Genomic DNA, 18675 nt, shown 5'->3' with positions numbered 1-18675 from the left:
AACCCCATATTATCCAGTGTGTCACAGCGCTCCCTACGCTAACCCCATATTATCCAGTGTGTTACAGCGCCCCCTACGCTAACCCCATATTATCCAGTGTGTTACAGCGCCCCCTACGCTAACCCCATATTATCCAGTGTGTTACAGCGCCCCCTACGCTAACCCCATATTATCCAGTGTGTTACAGCGCCCCCTACGCTAACCCCATATTATCCAGTGTGTTACAGCGCCCCCTACGCTAACCCCATATTATCCAGTGTGTTACAGCACCCCCTACGCTAACCCCATATTATCCACTGTGTTACAGCGCCCCCACGCTAACCCCATATTATCCAGTGTGTTACAGCGCCCCCTACGCTAACCCCATATTATCCAGTGTGTCACAGCGCTCCCTACGCTAACCCCATATTATCCAGTGTGTTACAGCGCCCCCTACGCTAACCCCATATTATCCAGTGTGTTACAGCGCCCCCTACGCTAACCCCATATTATCCAGTGTGTTACATCGCCCCCTACGCTAACCCCATATTATCCAGTGTGTTACATCGCCCCCTACGCTAACCCCATGTTATCCAGTGTGTTACAGCGCCCCCTACGCTAACCCCATATTATTCAGTGTGTTACAGCGCCCCCTACGCTAACCCCATATTATCCAGTGTGTTACAGCGCCCCCTACGCTAACCCCTTATTATCCAGTGTGTTACAGCACCCCCTACGCTAACCCCATATTATCCAGTGTGTCACAGCGCTCCCTACGCTAACCCCATATTATCCAGTGTGTTACAGCGCCCCCTACGCTAACCCCATATTATCCAGTGTGTTACAGCGCCCCCTACGCTAACCCCATATTATCCAGTGTGTTACAGCACCCCCTACGCTAACCCCTTATTATCCAGTGTGTTACAGCACCCCCTACGCTAACCCCATATTATCCAGTGTGTTACATCGCCCCCTACGCTAACCCCATATTACCCAGTGTTTTACAGCGCCCCCTACACTAACCATATATTATACAGTGTGTTACAGTGCCCCCTACGCTAACCCCATATTATCCACTGTGTTACAGTGCCCCCAACGCTAACCCCATATTATCCACTGTGTTACAGCGCCCCCTACGCTAACCCCATATTATCCACTGTGTCACAGCGCCCCCTACGCTAACCCCATATTATCCAGTGTGTTACAGCGCTCCCTTATGCTAACCCCATATTATCCAGTGTGTTACAGCGCTCCCTTATGCTAACCCCATATTATCCAGTGTGTTACAGCGCCCCATACGCTAACCCCATATTACCCAGTGTGTTACAGCGCCCCCTACGCTAACCCCATATTACCCAGTGTGTTACAGCGCCCCCTATGCTAACCCCATATTATCCAGTGTGTTACAGCTCCCCCTACGCTAACCCCATATTATCCAGTGTGTTACAGCACCCCCTACGCTAACCCCATATTATCCAGTGTGTTACAGCGCCCCCTACGCTAACCCCATATTATCCAGTGTGTTACAGCACCCCCTACGCTAACCCCTTATTATCCAGTGTGTTACAGCGCCCCCTACGCTAACCCCTTATTATCCAGTGTGTTACAGCGCCCCCTACGCTAACCCCATATTATCCAGTGTGTTACAGCACCCCCTACGCTAACCCCTTATTATCCAGTGTGTTACAGCACCCCCTACGCTAACCCCTTATTATCCAGTGTGTTACATCGCCCCCTACGCTAACCCCATATTATCCAGTGTGTTACAGCGCCCCCTACGCTAACCCCATATTATTCAGTGTGTTACAGCGCCCCCTACACTAACCCCATATTATCCAGTGTGTTACAGCGCCCCCTACGCTAACCCCATATTACCCAGCGTGTTACAGCGCCCCCTACGCTAACCCCATATTATCCAGTGTGTTACAGCACCCCCTATGCTAACCCCATATTATCCAGTGTGTTACAGCACCCCCTACGCTAACCCCATATTATCCAGTGTGTTACAGCACCCCCTACGCTAACCATATATTATCCAGTGTGTTACAGCACCCCCTACGCTAACCCCATATTATCCAGTGTGTTACAGCGCCCCCTATGCTAACCCCATATTATCCAGTGTGTTACAGCGCCCCCTACGCTAACCCCATATTATCCAGTGTGTTACAGCGCCCCCTACGCTAACCCCATATTATCCAGTGTGTTACAGCGCCCCCTACGCTAACCCCATATTATCCAGTGTGTTACAGCGCCCCCTACGCTAACCCCATATTATTCAGTGTGTTACAGCACCCCCTACGCTAACCCCATATTATTCAGTGTGTTACAGCGCCCCCTACGCTAACCCCATATTATCCAGTGTGTTACAGCGCCCCCACGCTAACCCCATATTATCCAGTGTGTTACAGCGCCCCCTACGCTAACCCCATATTATCCAGTGTGTTACAGCACCCCCTACGCTAACCCCATATTATCCACTGTGTTACAGCGCCCCCACGCTAACCCCATATTATCCAGTGTGTTACAGCGCCCCCTACGCTAACCCCATATTATCCAGTGTGTCACAGCGCTCCCTACGCTAACCCCATATTATCCAGTGTGTTACAGCGCCCCCTACGCTAACCCCATATTATCCAGTGTGTTACAGCGCCCCCTACGCTAACCCCATATTATCCAGTGTGTTACAGCACCCCCTACGCTAACCCCTTATTATCCAGTGTGTTACAGCACCCCCTACGCTAACCCCATATTATCCAGTGTGTTACATCGCCCCCTACGCTAACCCCATATTATCCAGTGTGTTACATCGCCCCCTACGCTAACCCCATGTTATCCAGTGTGTTACAGCGCCCCCTACGCTAACCCCATATTATTCAGTGTGTTACAGCGCCCCCTACGCTAACCCCATATTATCCAGTGTGTTACAGCGCCCCCTACGCTAACCCCTTATTATCCAGTGTGTTACAGCACCCCCTACGCTAACCCCATATTATCCAGTGTGTTACATCGCCCCCTACGCTAACCCCATATTATCCAGTGTGTTACAGCGCCCCCTACGCTAACCCCATATTATCCAGTGTGTTACAGCGCCCCCTACGCTAACCCCATATTACCCATTGTGTTACAGCGCCCCCTACGCTAACCCCATATTATCCAGTGTGTTACATCGCCCCCTACGCTAACCCCATATTATCCAGTGTGTTACAGCGCCCCCTACGCTAACCCCATATAATCAAGTGTGTTACAGCACCCCCTACGCTAACCCCATATTACCCAGTGTGTTACAGCGCCCCCTACGCTAACCCCTTATTATCCAGTGTGTTACAGCACCCCCTACGCTAACCCCATATTATCCAGTGTGTTACATCGCCCCCTACGCTAACCCCATATTATCCAGTGTGTTACAGCGCCCCCTACGCTAACCCCATATTATCCAGTGTGTTACAGCACCCCCTACGCTAACCCCTTATTATCCAGTGTGTTACATCGCCCCCTACGCTAACCCCATATTATTCAGTGTGTTACAGCGCCCCCTACGCTAACCCCATATTATCCAGTGTGTTACAGCGCCCCCTACGCTAACCCCATATTATCCAGTGTGTTACAGCGCCCCCTACGCTAACCCCATATTATCCGGTGTGTTACAGCGCCCCCTACGCTAACCCCATATTACCCAGCGTGTTACAGCGCCCCCTACGCTAACCCCATATTATCCAGTGTGTTACAGCACCCCCTATGCTAACCCCATATTATCCAGTGTGTTACAGCACCCCCTACGCTAACCCCATATTATCCAGTGTGTTACAGCACCCCCTACGCTAACCATATATTATCCAGTGTGTTACAGCACCCCCTACGCTAACCCCATATTATCCAGTGTGTTACAGCGCCCCCTATGCTAACCCCATATTATCCAGTGTGTTACAGCGCCCCCTACGCTAACCCCATATTACCCAGCGTGTTACAGCGCCCCCTACGCTAACCCCATATTATCCAGTGTGTTACAGCACCCCCTACGCTAACCCCTTATTATCCAGTGTGTTACAGCGCCCCCTACGCTAACCCCATATATCCAGTGTGTTACAGCACCCCCTACGCTAACCCCTTATTATCCAGTGTGTTACAGCGCCCCCTACGCTAACCCCATATTATTCAGTGTGTTACAGCGCCCCCTACGCTAACCCCATATTATCCAGTGTGTTACAGCGCCCCCTACGCTAACCCCATATTATCCAGTGTGTTACAGCGCCCCCTACGCTAACCCCTTATTATCCAGTGTGTTACAGCGCCCCCTACGCTAACCCCATATTATCCAGTGTGTTACAGCACCCCCTACGCTAACCCCATATTATCCACTGTGTTACAGCGCCCCGACGCTAACCCCATATTATCCAGTGTGTTACAGCGCCCCCTACGCTAACCCCATATTATCCAGTGTGTCACAGCGCTCCCTACGCTAACCCCATATTATCCAGTGTGTTACAGCACCCCCTACGCTAACCCCATATTATCCAGTGTGTTACAGCGCCCCCTACGCTAACCCCATATTATCCAGTGTGTTACAGCGCCCCCTACGCTAACCCCATATTATCCAGTGTGTTACAGCGCCCCCTACGCTAACCCCATATTATCCAGTGTGTCACAGCGCTCCCTACGCTAACCCCATATTATCCAGTGTGTTACAGCGCCCCCTATGCTAACCCCATATTATCCAGTGTGTTACAGCGCCCCCTACGCTAACCCCATATTATCCAGTGTGTTACAGCGCCCCCTACGCTAACCCCATATTATCCAGTGTGTTACAGCGCCCCCTACGCTAACCCCATATTATCCAGTGTGTTACAGCGCCCCTACACTAACCATATATTATACAGTGTGTTACAGCGCCCCCTACGCTAACCCCATATTATCCAGTGTGTTACAGCGCCCCCTACACTAACCATATATTATACAGTGTGTTACAGCGCCCCCTACGCTAACCCCATATTATCCAGTGTGTTACAGCGCTCCCTACGCTAACCCCATATTACCCAGTGTTTTACAGCGCCCCCTACACTAACCATATATTATACAGTGTGTTACAGTGCCCCCTACGCTAACCCCATATTATCCACTGTGTTACAGTGCCCCCAACGCTAACCCCATATTATCCACTGTGTTACAGCGCCCCCTACGCTAACCCCATATTATCCACTGTGTCACAGCGCCCCCTACGCTAACCCCATATTATCCAGTGTGTTACAGCGCTCCCTTATGCTAACCCCATATTATCCAGTGTGTTACAGCGCTCCCTTATGCTAACTGTAACGGAGCTCCGTGTACCCCGACCGAGTACCCTCCGTTGATGGATGCTCCTAGCGCTCTCAGAGGACTCCAAGCACTGCAGACGACACCACAACCACCGCAGGCTCCACAACCGCCGTAGCTTAACTGGAGCCGCGCCGTCTTCCTTCCACCCTGGATCGGCTTCTGTCCTCCAGGACCGTGTGGGGAAGACCTCTCCTCCAGGAGAGCGTAACAGGAACAAGCTCTTAAAAGAGCTAAGTGATTAAGAGCTCAGGGGAATATGCAGCGCATAGCAATCCCCAGTGTGATATAGCAGTTCCCTCCAATAACGAGACACGGCTACGTATTGAGGGTCAGAAGAGGTCTCTGGACTGGAACACCCAGCCTGCTTTTTATTAGGATCAGGTACATACAGGACACTCCCAGGGGGAGGATGAAATTGACCAATCACATGCATGGTAACACCCCCACGTCTCCTCCCCTCAGATAAGCACATAACCCAATTAAAACATACATTATTTTACCCAGTTTCTGGATGTACCCCAAAAACAGGGGGTACAGCTTTAAATCTGGTATCCCCAAATAGCCCTTGTTCAGGGGAACAGTCTGTCCAAAAATCAGCCCATTCGGATGGATGGTTCGGGAGATACAGGGCTCCAAAGTTTTGACCGACCGCACAGACCAACTAGCCGAAAATAGTTCCATGAGTTTTGGCCTTGCGGTCGGTCTCCGTTCGCACGGTAAAATAGACGAAATTCCTGCCATCCATTCGCATCTTTGTGGTCGCTAGAATCCCCATACTAAGTTAAGTATAACTACCGAACGGCCGGTCGTTCGGTAGTTTCCGTGCGAAGTTCTGGATGTCTGGAGGTCTTAGCGGTATTCGCCTGTTTGCGCTGCCGATTTCAGTTCCATGCGTTCACAGGCAAACACCGCTGTTCGCACGCAAGATGGCCGCGAACACGTGGAAAAGTCCCGAAATGGCGGCCACCTATTCAGAGCACAAAGAATTCGCATGAAATCATGCGAACGGCTGTATTCTCCAGTAATGTGATTCTTATGCAATATATTCGCCTAAATCTCCTGGCTGTTAGGTTATTTTAGTAGTCCAAACCTACAGCATAGATAAAGGGAAAAAGACAGTCTAATACAAGTCCATATGCCTGAATACAGGGTTTACAGTGCAATATAGTCCAGGACCATAGTCGCAGGGGAGGAGGCAGGCAAGCAGGCCTCTCCAGGACAAAGTGGCGAAGGGCACTTCGTCACACATCTCCCCTTTGGGGGGAAGACTAACCAGGCACCTGACCTTCTGTCGGTCAGTGCCTCCGTTAGTCGATCCACCAACCCACAATAAACAAATGCCAGAGTAGCCCACCCACAACAAACAGGTACAAGGGTGACCCACCCACAAGACACAATTACTGCACCTGGGTATTTTGCTGTGGTAATGAGGCCACATGCCGAGGGTACTTGAAGGGCAGAGGCCAACTGCACTCTGCCCAGATGCCAGCTCTTCTGCTGGGGTAGCCTGCAGGACATCAGGCTCTGGACCAGGGACAAAGGTAGGGCAGAGGCCGACTGCACTCTGCCCAGCTGCCAGCTCTTCCGCTGGGGTAGCCTGCAGGACATCAGGCTCTGGACCAGGGACAAAGGTAGGGCAGAGGCCGACTGCGCTCTGTCCAGCTGCCAGCTCTTCTGCTGGGGTAGCCTGCAGGACATCAGGCTCTGGACCAGGGAAAAAGGTAGGGCAGAGGCCGACTGCACTCTGCCCAGCTGCCAGCTCTTCTGCTGGGGTACTGAGACCATAATCCGGCTCAGTAGTTAAGGGAACCTGGACGTCAGGAGGGGTTAGCATCGCCTCCGTTAACCCTGGTGCCACGCTAGGAGTTAGCTGGGGAGGGGAATTTGTACTTACCCCCTCCTCTGGGTGTCCCGGTGAGGGTAGTTGGGGATCTGGAAAGGCTGTCCAGCATCCCTGTAGGTCAGGCACAGAGACCACGGTCCCATCTGCGCCGTCTGGAGGATTGGTGTCTCCCCTTGTTGGGGAAAGCTGCCGCTGGGGAGAGGGGGGGCTGTGCTCCTTTCCTGGAAACACAGGCTGCCGCTGGAGAGGGAGACCGCCTGTCTCCACTCCCTTACCATGGTCCTGTTGCTGTAGAGAGGGACCAACTGTCTCTGCTCTCTGTAGGACACACGGCTGCTGGGGGGGGAGGACGGCACCTTCGGCCCCCTGGGGTACACACTGCCGCTGGAGAGGGAGACCGCCTGTCTCCACTCCCTTACCATGGTCCTGTTGCTGTAGAGAGGGACCAACTGTCTCTGCTCTCTGTAGGACACACTGCTGCTGGGGGGGAAGGACGGCACCTTCGGCCCCCTGTAACTCACGCTGTTGTTGGGGCGCAGGGACGGAATACTTTGCCCTCACTGCCCGATATTCTGCTTCCATCTGCAGATACTCCGCCAGTTCTCTCCTCACTATCGGTACAACTTCCTCTGTTAGGAGGGGCCCGTAGATAGCCAACCGCCGCTTCAGCATAGCGTCAAACTGTACGTGACTATACCAATAGTCCAGTTTTGCTTGGTGTTCCCAGGATGCTGTTCCTCGCACTAGGGAAGCCATCCTGTTGTAGCCAGGGGCGCTGCCCAATGGCTAGCGTTGCCCTCAATTGTAACTCCAAACGTTACCCGTGTCTCTGAGCTGCTTCTCCTCGCACTAGGACGCCATCCCACCGCTGCCACCAATGTAACGGAGCTCCGTGTACCCCGACCGAGTACCCTCCGTTGATGGATGCTCCTAGCGCTCTCAGAGGACTCCAAGCACTGCAGACGACACCACAACCACCGCAGGCTCCACAACCGCCGTAGCTTAACTGGAGCCGCGCCGTCTTCCTTCCACCCTGGATCGGCTTCTGTCCTCCAGGACCGTGTGGGGAAGACCTCTCCTCCAGGAGAGCGTAACAGGAACAAGCTCTTAAAAGAGCTAAGTGATTAAGAGCTCAGGGGAATATGCAGCGCATAGCAATCCCCAGTGTGATATAGCAGTTCCCTCCAATAACGAGACACGGCTACGTATTGAGGGTCAGAAGAGGTCTCTGGACTGGAACACCCAGCCTGCTTTTTATTAGGATCAGGTACATACAGGACACTCCCAGGGGGAGGATGAAATTGACCAATCACATGCATGGTAACACCCCCACGTCTCCTCCCCTCAGATAAGCACATAACCCAATTAAAACATACATTATTTTACCCAGTTTCTGGATGTACCCCAAAAACAGGGGGTACAGCTTTAAATCTGGTATCCCCAAATAGCCCTTGTTCAGGGGAACAGTCTGTCCAAAAATCAGCCCATTCGGATGGATGGTTCGGGAGATACAGGGCTCCAAAGTTTTGACCGACCGCACAGACCAACTAGCCGAAAATAGTTCCATGAGTTTTGGCCTTGCGGTCGGTCTCCGTTCGCACGGTAAAATAGACGAAATTCCTGCCATCCATTCGCATCTTTGTGGTCGCTAGAATCCCCATACTAAGTTAAGTATAACTACCGAACGGCCGGTCGTTCGGTAGTTTCCGTGCGAAGTTCTGGATGTCTGGAGGTCTTAGCGGTATTCGCCTGTTTGCGCTGCCGATTTCAGTTCTATGCGTTCACAGGCAAACACCGCTGTTCGCACGCAAGATGGCCGCGAACACGTGGAAAAGTCCCGAAATGGCGGCCACCTATTCAGAGCACAAAGAATTCGCATGAAATCATGCGAACGGCTGTATTCTCCAGTAATGTGATTCTTATGCAATATATTCGCCTAAATCTCCTGGCTGTTAGGTTATTTTAGTAGTCCAAACCTACAGCATAGATAAAGGGAAAAAGACAGTCTAATACAAGTCCATATGCCTGAATACAGGGTTTACAGTGCAATATAGTCCAGGACCATAGTCGCAGGGGAGGAGGCAGGCAAGCAGGCCTCTCCAGGACAAAGTGGCGAAGGGCACTTCGTCACACTAACCCTATATTATCCAGTGTGTTACAGCGCTCCCTACGCTAACCCCATATTACCCAGTGTTTTACAGCGCCCCCTACACTAACCATATATTATACAGTGTGTTACAGTGCCCCCTACGCTAACCCCATATTATCCACTGTGTTACAGTGCCCCCAACGCTAACCCCATATTATCCACTGTGTTACAGCGCCCCCTACGCTAACCCCATATTATCCACTGTGTCACAGCGCCCCCTACGCTAACCCCATATTATCCAGTGTGTTACAGCGCTCCCTTATGCTAACCCCATATTATCCAGTGTGTTACAGCGCTCCCTTATGCTAACCCCATATTATCCAGTGTGTCACAGCGCCCCATACGCTAACCCCATATTACCCAGTGTGTTACAGCGCCCCCTACGCTAACCCCATATTACCCAGTGTGTTACAGCGCCCCCTATGCTAACCCCATATTATCCAGTGTGTTACAGCTCCCCCTACGCTAACCCCATATTATCCAGTGTGTTACAGCACCCCCTCTGCTAACCCCATATTATCCAGTGTGTTACAGCGCCCCCTACGCTAACCCCATATTATCCAGTGTGTTACAGCACCCCCTACGCTAACCCCTTATTATCCAGTGTGTTACAGCGCCCCCTACGCTAACCCCTTATTATCCAGTGTGTTACAGCGCCCCCTACGCTAACCCCATATTATCCAGTGTGTTACAGCACCCCCTACGCTAACCCCTTATTATCCAGTGTGTTACAGCACCCCCTACGCTAACCCCTTATTATCCAGTGTGTTACATCGCCCCCTACGCTAACCCCATATTATCCAGTGTGTTACAGCGCCCCCTACGCTAACCCCATATTATTCAGTGTGTTACAGCACCCCCTACGCTAACCCCATATTATTCAGTGTGTTACAGCGCCCCCTACGCTAACCCCATATTATCCAGTGTGTTACAGCGCCCCCACGCTAACCCCATATTATCCAGTGTGTTACAGCGCCCCCTACGCTAACCCCATATTATCCAGTGTGTTACAGCGCCCCCTACGCTAACCCCATATTATCCAGTGTGTTACAGCACCCCCTACGCTAACCCCATATTATCCACTGTGTTACAGCGCCCCCACGCTAACCCCATATTATCCAGTGTGTTACAGCGCCCCCTACGCTAACCCCATATTATCCAGTGTGTCACAGCGCTCCCTACGCTAACCCCATATTATCCAGTGTGTTACAGCGCCCCCTACGCTAACCCCATATTATCCAGTGTGTTACAGCGCCCCCTACGCTAACCCCATATTATCCAGTGTGTTACAGCGCCCCCTACGCTAACCCCATATTATTCAGTGTGTTACAGCACCCCCTACGCTAACCCCATATTATTCAGTGTGTTACAGCGCCCCCTACGCTAACCCCATATTATCCAGTGTGTTACAGCGCCCCCACGCTAACCCCATATGATCCAGTGTGTTACAGCGCCCCCTACGCTAACCCCATATTATCCAGTGTGTTACAGCGCCCCCTACGCTAACCCCATATTATCCAGTGTGTTACAGCACCCCCTACGCTAACCCCATATTATCCACTGTGTTACAGCGCCCCCACGCTAACCCCATATTATCCAGTGTGTTACAGCGCCCCCTACGCTAACCCCATATTATCCAGTGTGTCACAGCGCTCCCTACGCTAACCCCATATTATCCAGTGTGTTACAGCGCCCCCTACGCTAACCCCATATTATCCAGTGTGTTACAGCGCCCCCTACGCTAACCCCATATTATCCAGTGTGTTACAGCACCCCCTACGCTAACCCCTTATTATCCAGTGTGTTACAGCACCCCCTACGCTAACCCCATATTATCCAGTGTGTTACATCGCCCCCTACGCTAACCCCATATTATCCAGTGTGTTACAGCGCCCCCTACGCTAACCCCATATTATTCAGTGTGTTACAGCGCCCCCTACGCTAACCCCATATTATCCAGTGTGTTACAGCGCCCCCTACGCTAACCCCTTATTATCCAGTGTGTTACAGCACCCCCTACGCTAACCCCATATTATCCAGTGTGTTACATCGCCCCCTACGCTAACCCCATATTATCCAGTGTGTTACAGCGCCCCCTACGCTAACCCCATATTATCCAGTGTGTTACAGCGCCCCCTACGCTAACCCCATATTACCCATTGTGTTACAGCGCCCCCTACGCTAACCCCATATTATCCAGTGTGTTACATCGCCCCCTACGCTAACCCCATATTATCCAGTGTGTTACAGCGCCCCCTACGCTAACCCCATATAATCAAGTGTGTTACAGCACCCCCTACGCTAACCCCATATTACCCAGTGTGTTACAGCGCCCCCTACGCTAACCCCTTATTATCCAGTGTGTTACAGCACCCCCTACGCTAACCCCATATTATCCAGTGTGTTACATCGCCCCCTACGCTAACCCCATATTATCCAGTGTGTTACAGCGCCCCCTACGCTAACCCCATATTATCCAGTGTGTTACAGCACCCCCTACGCTAACCCCTTATTATCCAGTGTGTTACATCGCCCCCTACGCTAACCCCATATTATTCAGTGTGTTACAGCGCCCCCTACGCTAACCCCATATTATCCAGTGTGTTACAGCGCCCCCTACGCTAACCCCATATTATCCAGTGTGTTACAGCGCCCCCTACGCTAACCCCATATTATCCGGTGTGTTACAGCGCCCCCTACGCTAACCCCATATTACCCAGCGTGTTACAGCGCCCCCTACGCTAACCCCATATTATCCAGTGTGTTACAGCACCCCCTATGCTAACCCCATATTATCCAGTGTGTTACAGCGCCCCCTACGCTAACCCCATATTACCCATTGTGTTACAGCGCCCCCTACGCTAACCCCATATTATCCAGTGTGTTACAGCGCCCCCTACGCTAACCCCATATTACCCAGTGTGTTAAAGCGCCCCCTACGCTAACCCCATATTACCCAGTGTGTTACAGTGCCCCCAACGCTAACCCCATATTATCCACTGTGTTACAGCGCTCCCTACGCTAACCCCATATTATCCACTGTGTTACAGCGCCCCTACGCTAACCCCATATTATCCAGTGTGTTACAGCGCTCCCTGTGACGAAGTGCCCTTCGCCACTTTGTCCTGGAGAGGCCTGCTTGCCTGCCTCCTCCCCTGCGACTATGGTCCTGGACTATATTGCACTGTAAACCCTGTATTCAGGCATATGGACTTGTATTAGACTGTCTTTTTCCCTTTATCTATGCTGTAGGTTTGGACTACTAAAATAACCTAACAGCCAGGAGATTTAGGCGAATATATTGCATAAAAATCACATTACTGGAGAATACAGCCGTTCGCATGATTTCATGCGAATTCTTTGTGCTCTGAATAGGTGGCCGCCATTTCGGGACTTTTCCACGTGTTCGCGGCCATCTTGCGTGCGAACAGCGGTGTTTGCCTGTGAACGCATGGAACTGAAATCGGCAGCGCAAACAGGCGAATACCGCTAAGACCTCCAGACATCCAGAACTTCGCACGGAAACTACCGAACGACCGGCCGTTCGGTAGTTATACTTAACTTAGTATGGGGATTCTAGCGACCACAAAGATGCGAATGGATGGCAAGAATTTCGTCTATTTCACCGTGCGAACGGAGACCGACCGCAAGGCCAAAACTCATGGAACTATTTTCGGCTAGTTGGTCTGTGCGGTCGGTCAAAACTTTGGAGCCCTGTATCTCCCGAACCATCCATCCGAATGGGCTGATTTTTGGACAGACTGTTCCCCTGAACAAGGGCTATTTGGGGATACCAGATTTAAAGCTGTACCCCCTGTTTTTGGGGTACATCCAGAACTTGGGCAAAATAATGTATGTTTTAATTGGGTTATGTGTTTATCTGAGGGGAGGAGACGTGGGGGTGTTACCATGCATGTGATTGGTCAATTTCATCCTCCCCCTGGGAGTGTCCTGTATGTACCTGATCCTAATAAAAAGCAGGCTGGGTGTTCCAGTCCTCAGACCTCTTCTGACCCTCAATACGTAGCCGTGTCTCGTTATTGGAGGGAACTGCTATATCACACTGGGGATTGCTATGCGATGCATATTCCCCTGAGCTCTTAATCACTTAGCTCTTTTAAGAGCTTGTTCCTGTTACGCTCTCCTGGAGGAGAGGTCTTCCCCACACGGTCCTGGAGGACAGAAGCCGATCCAGGGTGGAAGGAAGACGGCGCGGCTCCAGTTAAGCTACGGCGGTTGTGGAGCCTGCGGTGGTTGTGGTGTCGTCTGCAGTGCTTGGAGTCCTCTGAGAGCGCTAGGAGCATCCATCAACGGAGGGTACTCGGTCGGGGTACACGGAGCTCCGTTACATTGGTGGCAGCGGTGGGATGGCGTCCTAGTGCGAGGAGAAGCAGCTCAGAGACACGGGTAACGTTTGGAGTTACAATTGAGGGCAACGCTAGCCATTGGGCAGCGCCCCTGGCTACAACAGGATGGCTTCCCTAGTGCGAGGAACAGCATCCTGGGAACACCAAGCAAAACTGGACTATTGGTATAGTCACGTACAGTTTGACGCTATGCTGAAGCGGCGGTTGGCTATCTACGGGCCCCTCCTAACAGAGGAAGTTGTACCGATAGTGAGGAGAGAACTGGCGGAGTATCTGCAGATGGAAGCAGAATATCGGGCAGTGAGGGCAAAGTATTCCGTCCCTGCGCCCCAACAACAGCGTGAGTTACAGGGGGCCGAAGGTGCCGTCCTTCCCCCCCAGCAGCAGTGTGTCCTACAGAGAGCAGAGACAGTTGGTCCCTCTCTACAGCAACAGGACCATGGTAAGGGAGTGGAGACAGGCGGTCTCCCTCTCCAGCGGCAGTGTGTACCCCAGGGGGCCGAAGGTGCCGTCCTTCCCCCCCAGCAGCCGTGTGTCCTACAGAGAGCAGAGACAGTTGGTCCCTCTCTACAGCAACAGGACCATGGTAAGGGAGTGGAGACAGGCGGTCTCCCTCTCCAGCGGCAGCCTGTGTTTCCAGGAAAGGAGCACAGCCCCCCCTCTCCCCAGCGGCAGCTTTCCCCAACAAGGGGAGACACCAATCCTCCAGACGGCGCAGATGGGACCGTGGTCTCTGTGCCTGACCTACAGGGATGCTGGACAGCCTTTCCAGATCCCCAACTACCCTCACCGGGACACCCAGAGGAGGGGGTAAGTACAAATTCCCCTCCCCAGCTAACTCCTAGCGTGGCACCAGGGTTAACGGAGGCGATGCTAACCCCTCCTGACGTCCAGGTTCCCTTAACTACTGAGCCGGATTATGGTCTCAGTACCCCAGCAGAAGAGCTGGCAGCTGGGCAGAGTGCAGTCGGCCTCTGCCCTACCTTTTTCCCTGGTCCAGAGCCTGATGTCCTGCAGGCTACCCCAGCAGAAGAGCTGGCAGCTGGACAGAGCGCAGTCGGCCTCTGCCCTACCTTTGTCCCTGGTCCAGAGCCTGATGTCCTGCAGGCTACCCCAGCGGAAGAGCTGGCAGCTGGGCAGAGTGCAGTCGGCCTCTGCCCTACCTTTGTCCCTGGTCCAGAGCCTGATGTCCTGCAGACTACCCCAGCAGAAGAGCTGGCATCTGGGCAGAGTGCAGTTGGCCTCTGCCCTTCAAGTACCCTCGGCATGTGGCCTCATTACCACAGCAAAATACCCAGGTGCAGTAATTGTGTCTTGTGGGTGGGTCACCCTTGTACCTGTTTGTTGTGGGTGGGCTACTCTGGCATTTGTTTATTGTGGGTTGGTGGATCGACTAACGGAGGCACTGACCGACAGAAGGTCAGGTGCCTGGTTAGTCTTCCCCCCAAAGGGGAGATGTGTGACGAAGTGCCCTTCGCCACTTTGTCCTGGAGAGGCCTGCTTGCCTGCCTCCTCCCCTGCGACTATGGTCCTGGACTATATTGCACTGTAAACCCTGTATTCAGGCATATGGACTTGTATTAGACTGTCTTTTTCCCTTTATCTATGCTGTAGGTTTGGACTACTAAAATAACCTAACAGCCAGGAGATTTAGGCGAATATATTGCATAAGAATCACATTACTGGAGAATACAGCCGTTCGCATGATTTCATGCGAATTCTTTGTGCTCTGAATAGGTGGCCGCCATTTCGGGACTTTTCCACGTGTTCGCGGCCATCTTGCGTGCGAACAGCGGTGTTTGCCTGTGAACGCATGGAACTGAAATCGGCAGCGCAAACAGGCGAATACCGCTAAGACCTCCAGACATCCAGAACTTCGCACGGAAACTACCGAACGACCGGCCGTTCGGTAGTTATACTTAACTTAGTATGGGGATTCTAGCGACCACAAAGATGCGAATGGATGGCAAGAATTTCGTCTATTTCACCGTGCGAACGGAGACCGACCGCAAGGCCAAAACTCATGGAACTATTTTCGGCTAGTTGGTCTGTGCGGTCGGTCAAAACTTTGGAGCCCTGTATCTCCCGAACCATCCATCCGAATGGGCTGATTTTTGGACAGACTGTTCCCCTGAACAAGGGCTATTTGGGGATACCAGATTTAAAGCTGTACCCCCTGTTTTTGGGGTACATCCAGAACTTGGGCAAAATAATGTATGTTTTAATTGGGTTATGTGTTTATCTGAGGGGAGGAGACGTGGGGGTGTTACCATGCATGTGATTGGTCAATTTCATCCTCCCCCTGGGAGTGTCCTGTATGTACCTGATCCTAATAAAAAGCAGGCTGGGTGTTCCAGTCCTCAGACCTCTTCTGACCCTCAATACGTAGCCGTGTCTCGTTATTGGAGGGAACTGCTATATCACACTGGGGATTGCTATGCGATGCATATTCCCCTGAGCTCTTAATCACTTAGCTCTTTTAAGAGCTTGTTCCTGTTACGCTCTCCTGGAGGAGAGGTCTTCCCCACACGGTCCTGGAGGACAGAAGCCGATCCAGGGTGGAAGGAAGACGGCGCGGCTCCAGTTAAGCTACGGCGGTTGTGGAGCCTGCGGTGGTTGTGGTGTCGTCTGCAGTGCTTGGAGTCCTCTGAGAGCGCTAGGAGCATCCATCAACGGAGGGTACTCGGTCGGGGTACACGGAGCTCCGTTACACTCCCTTATGCTAACCCCATATTATCCAGTGTGTTACAGCGCTCCCTTATGCTAACCCCATATTATCCAGTGTGTTACAGCGCCCCATACGCTAACCCCATATTACCCAGTGTGTTACAGCGCCCCCTACGCTAAACCCATATTACCCAGTGTGTTACAGCGCCCCCTACGCTAACCCCATATTATCCAGTGTGTTACAGCTCCCCCTACGCTAACCCCATTTTATCCAGTGTGTTACAGCTCCCCCTACGCTAACCCCATATTATCCAGTGTGTTACAGCGCCCCCTACGCTAACCCCATATTATCCAGTGTGTTACAGCGCCCCCTATGCTAACCCCATATTATCCAGTGTGTTACAGCGCCCCCTACGCTAACCCCATATTATCCAGTGTGTTACAGCACACCCTACGCTAACCCCATATTATCCAGTGTGTTACAGTGCCCCCTACGCTAACCCCATATTATCCAGTGTGTTACAGCGCCCTCTACGCTAACCCCATATTATCCAGTGTGTTACAGCACCCCCTACGCTAACCCCATATTATCCAGTGTGTTACAGCGCCCCCTGCGCTAACCCCATATTATCCAGTGTGTTACAGCGCCCCTTATGCTAACCCCATATTATCCAGTGTGTTACAGCGCCCCCTACGCTAACCCCATATTATCCAGTGTGTTACAGTGCCCCCTACGCTAACCCCATATTATCCAGTGTGTTACAGCGCCCCATACGCTAACCCCATATTATCCAGTGTGTTATAGCGCCCCCTAAGCTAACCCCATATTATCCAGTGTGTTACAGCGCCCCCTACGCTAACCCCATATTATCCAGTGTGTTAAAGCGCCCCCTACGCTAACTCCATATTATCCAGTGTGTTACAGCGCCCCCTACGCTAACCACCATATTATCCAGTGTGTTACAGCGCCCCCTACGCTAACCCCATATTATCTAGTGTGTTACAGCGCCCCCTACGCTAACCACCATATTATCCAGTGTGTTACAGCGCCCCCTACGCTAACCCCATATTATCCAGTGTGTTACAGCGCCCCCTACGCTAACCCCATATTATCCAGTGTGTTACAGCGCCCCCTACGCTAACCCCATATTATCCAGTGTGTTACAGCGCCCCCTACGCTAACCCCATATTATCCAGTGTGTTACAGCGCCCCCTACGCTAACCCCATATTATCCAGTGTGTTACAGCGCCCCCTACGCTAACCCCATATTACCCAGTGTGTTACAGCGCCCCCTACGCTAACCCCATATTATCCAGTGTGTTACAGCGCCCCCTACGCTAACCCCATATTATCCAGTGTGTTACAGCGCCCCCTACGCTAACCCCATATTATCCAGTGTGTTACAGCGCCCCCTACGCTAACCCCATATTATCCAGTGTGTCACAGCGCTCCCTACGCTAACCCCATATTATCCAGTGTGTTACAGCGCCCCCTATGCTAACCCCATATTATCCAGTGTGTTACAGCGCCCCCTACGCTAACCCCATATTATCCAGTGTGTTACAGCGCCCCCTACGCTAACCCCATATTATCCAGTGTGTTACAGCGCCCCCTACGCTAACCCCATATTATCCAGTGTGTTACAGCGCCCCTACACTAACCATATATTATACAGTGTGTTACAGCGCCCCCTACGCTAACCCCATATTATCCAGTGTGTTACAGCGCCCCCTACACTAACCATATATTATACAGTGTGTTACAGCGCCCCCTACGCTAACCCCATATTATCCAGTGTGTTACAGCGCTCCCTACGCTAACCCCATATTACCCAGTGTTTTACAGCGCCCCCTACACTAACCATATATTATACAGTGTGTTACAGTGCCCCCTACGCTAACCCCATATTATCCACTGTGTTACAGTGCCCCCAACGCTAACCCCATATTATCCACTGTGTTACAGCGCCCCCTACGCTAACCCCATATTATCCACTGTGTCACAGCGCCCCCTACGCTAACCCCATATTATCCAGTGTGTTACAGCGCTCCCTTATGCTAACCCCATATTATCCAGTGTGTTACAGCGCTCCCTTATGCTAACCCCATATTATCCAGTGTGTTACAGCGCCCCATACGCTAACCCCATATTACCCAGTGTGTTACAGCGCCCCCTACGCTAACCCCATATTACCCAGTGTGTTACAGCGCCCCCTATGCTAACCCCATATTATCCAGTGTGTTACAGCTCCCCCTACGCTAACCCCATATTATCCAGTATGTTACAGCGCACCCTACGCTAACCCCATATTATCCAGTGTGTTACAGCGCCCCCTATGCTAACCCCATATTATCCAGTG

At 52.1% G+C, this 18675-nt stretch overlaps 1 protein-coding gene across 1 annotated transcript in view; it reads right to left on the bottom strand.

Moving 5' to 3' along the window:
• Positions 1–18675, bottom strand: part of SPX (spexin hormone) — a 61666-nt gene that overhangs the window by 1651 nt on the left and 41340 nt on the right. The window lies entirely within an intron of this gene.

This window comes from Pelobates fuscus, chromosome 3 (genome assembly GCF_036172605.1).
Source record: "Pelobates fuscus isolate aPelFus1 chromosome 3, aPelFus1.pri, whole genome shotgun sequence".
Classification (NCBI taxonomy): Eukaryota; Metazoa; Chordata; class Amphibia; order Anura; family Pelobatidae; genus Pelobates; species Pelobates fuscus.
This window is presented reverse-complemented; position numbering and strand designations above follow the sequence as displayed.